Genomic DNA, 3,088 nt, shown 5'->3' with positions numbered 1-3,088 from the left:
TTGCTAACTGGAAGCTTTCTTTGTTAGAAAACACACCCTTGCCTTGGAGTGACACGAAATGCCAGCTCTTCTACTGCCAAACGTACCTCCCTTTAGCTTTCATCAAGCCACAAAAGGAAGCCCTCGGTTCCTCTCACCCTGTTAGAATTAATACTTGTTGTTGTTGTTGTTTTAATTTAAGCAACTACCATTGCATTTTGCCTTGTAAAACCTAGAAAGGGCAAGAGCTCAGTTTCTCTTAAATTCCACCTGCCACCCTCCCGGCAGGAACCAGTCAGTGATCTCTGGAGGGTAAACACAGTACCCAGCGCTTCTGGAAGAGACACGATTGTGCGCCCCTCCCGCCGCCTCCCATTTCACGGTGAGATTTGGTAATTTGCAAATTGAGCAGCCTTCATTATTTTCCGAGGCACAAGCAGGGTCTCCACTCCTTGCGAGGAGAATGTGACCCAATCATTTGTCACAGCAACGCACGGATTCTAGAGCACTTGAGAATTCTTAGCCATAAAGCTGATTACTAACACAGGAGTGGTGGGGAGTGGGGCGGGGGTGAATCTTTTAATCTGGGAAGGAGGGGAGGACGGAGGCAAAATGGGAAAGACATAGAGCCCGCTGGTGTGGTTGCAGCCCCAAGCGGAGCTTTTGGAGAATCAGAATTACAACTTGGATGTGTGAGTGAAATGTCCTTCCTTCTCGCTTTTCTGCCTCGTTTTCGTCGCCGTCTGGGTCTCTCTGTCACTGTCTCCATCTCTGCTCTTCTGTCCTTCCTGAGCACTTGCTGAAGATACCCTGCCTGGAAATAATTGCATTCAGACCCCTGAGTCCCACTTAAAAGTCTTTAGGACTGATCGAGATAAACTCAATCAGGCTTCTGTTTCCACCCAGAGTGCCCCATCATTTATTAGACGAATTAAAGTATCAATTTCTGTTTAAACATTAACAGGGTGATGCCAAATATTAGTCAGTTCCTAATAATTTTGAGGGATTAAAAAGATAATAAAAGTAATAGTCCATTACATTACCTACTTCAGCAAGATTGTAATGAACGTAATAAATTCTGGATCAGGGTTATAACAACTTCCATCTATTTAAAATGAATTTGTAGGGTTACTTTCATTAACTATGTATATGGGGGAAAATGATCTGACATATTACTTTAAAAGAGCTGTAAAACCGATTAGGAGAAAATATGCTTTCCAGACAGGGATGCCGGCCACCGGGGACACGCGCATCCTTGGGAAGAGGGGGTCCAGCTGCCGAGACAGCCCGATTCTGGGTTTCTCATCCTGTGCCCTCGCTGCTGGGGAGAAATGAGGACAGAATCAACGCCAGAATGAGGGGAAAGGAGGCTTTTCTCCCCCATCTCTCTCCTCCTTTTTTTTTTTTTTTTTTTTTTACTCCCCAGGTATATTCCCGCTAATGAACCGGGGCTTGCCATGGGAAGTTCTGCAAGGAAATAAACCCGGAGGCCTGCCCGCCGCCCAGCCTGGCCTCTGGGCCCCCAGGGGAAAGCTGCCGTATTAAAGGGGCCCATGCCCTCATCGCTGGAGGAGACAAGGGAGCGAGCACTTGGCTGCACCACAGAAATTACTGCTGTACCTCGAATGCCCGCTTCATTTATCAATTTCATAGCAGAAAAACCCATATGACTGCCTTGTTCACTCGTACGCTAAATCTCGACACGAAAGCTCCCCACCGCCAGTCAAGTGTGTTATGTGTGGGTCTGGATAAAGTAACTTGAAATACCACTAATGATTTATACTTAATTGAACCTCTAAGTGATTAAAGTGGCAGTAATGAATGAATAACACCCTCCCCGTTCCCTCGCCCGCTGGGCCCAGCGTCTCCAGGCAGAGTGGGCCTCGCCTGGGGACATCAGCTCGGACAGCCAGCCTGAGCCATTCCCTAGGCTTCCCCCCCAAGCTGCTCGTCTGGGTCCTGGCTAAATTGCTCTCGCCTGCAGTAAATGACTCCATAAGCACCGTATCAGACCATTGATCCTTTTTATTAGATTACCCAATTGTAAGGTTAATGCATTTGCATTTGGCAAACGGAGTGGGTCGGCCTGAGTCCCACGCGGGGATCGGTGTTTAAACGGACACACAGGAGAGTGGCTCTATCAACATATTGATTTGTTGGTAGCAGTAACCAGATGCTGATGCCCTTCCCCCACCCCACCCACCAAAGAAAGTGCCAGGAGAACACAGTTCCAGGGCTGTGTCTTCCTTCCAGAAGCCCTTCTGACAGCCAGGAGACCAACTCTAGTGCCGACCCCCGATACTTGTGTTTCTAGAAGAAGGAAGGGTCCTGCAAAGGCTTTCAGTCACCTCAGACAGGGATAAATGTGGGCCCCTCACCTCGGACCAGGAACGCAGCCGATTTCTCTAAATGAGGGAGAGCCAGGACTTAAATCAGTGACAAGGACACAGCTTCAGAAGCCAAAAATTCTTCTTTTCTGAAACTCATAGAGTCAGACCAGGGCAGCCATTTCTGCCTCGGTTACTATACTCGACATGAACTTTTTCTTGGATTTTCTAAACGCATTAACCAAATACCATTAAAATGGTCCACCATTGTTAAGGCTTTTCTAGTAAGTAAATTTCTAAGTTGGAAGAACATACTTTGTTAATCTAACATGAGTTCTACAATGAAGACAGTTTTCTGCAACTAGAAGCTACCCAGAGAAATCACTCCAGAAAACCATGTTCCTTTATAGATGGGGAAACTGAGGCCCAGTGAGAGAATGAAACTTACCTGAGGCCCCCCAGTGAGTTCATGGAAAAAGTCCCCAGTCTTCCGCCTTCCAGATCAGCCTCCGGTAAGAAGGCAAGACTCCTACAAGAGGTGGCTTTGAAGCTGTGACACTGAAGAAATAGTCTTTTTATACAAATGTCTTAAGACACGAGCCATATTTCATATTCAGCTGCATGAACTAGGTCTTTGTCTGAATCGTCCTGCGGAGTAAGATTCGCTGTGAGTAGTGCTTACAGGATGGATTTGTTCAGCATCCTGCATCTGAGGACAAGGAAGGCAGTTTCCTCAGTACAATTCAGTTCCCTTTTTCCCCTCTCCACCTTCCAAAGGGAGC

General features: G+C 47.0%; 1 long non-coding RNA gene across 1 annotated transcript; it reads left to right on the top strand.

Moving 5' to 3' along the window:
- The first annotated feature begins 557 nt into the window (after nucleotides 1-557).
- Nucleotides 558-1,748, top strand: LOC123579638. Its single transcript, XR_006702866.1, has 2 exons — nucleotides 558-671; nucleotides 1,406-1,748. It is a non-coding gene; the product is annotated as an uncharacterized LOC123579638 (long non-coding RNA).
- The last annotated feature ends 1,340 nt before the right edge of the window (nucleotides 1,749-3,088 follow it).

The sequence above is a fragment of the Leopardus geoffroyi genome, chromosome A3 (assembly GCF_018350155.1).
Source record: "Leopardus geoffroyi isolate Oge1 chromosome A3, O.geoffroyi_Oge1_pat1.0, whole genome shotgun sequence".
NCBI lineage: Eukaryota > Metazoa > Chordata > Mammalia > Carnivora > Felidae > Leopardus > Leopardus geoffroyi.
This window is presented reverse-complemented; position numbering and strand designations above follow the sequence as displayed.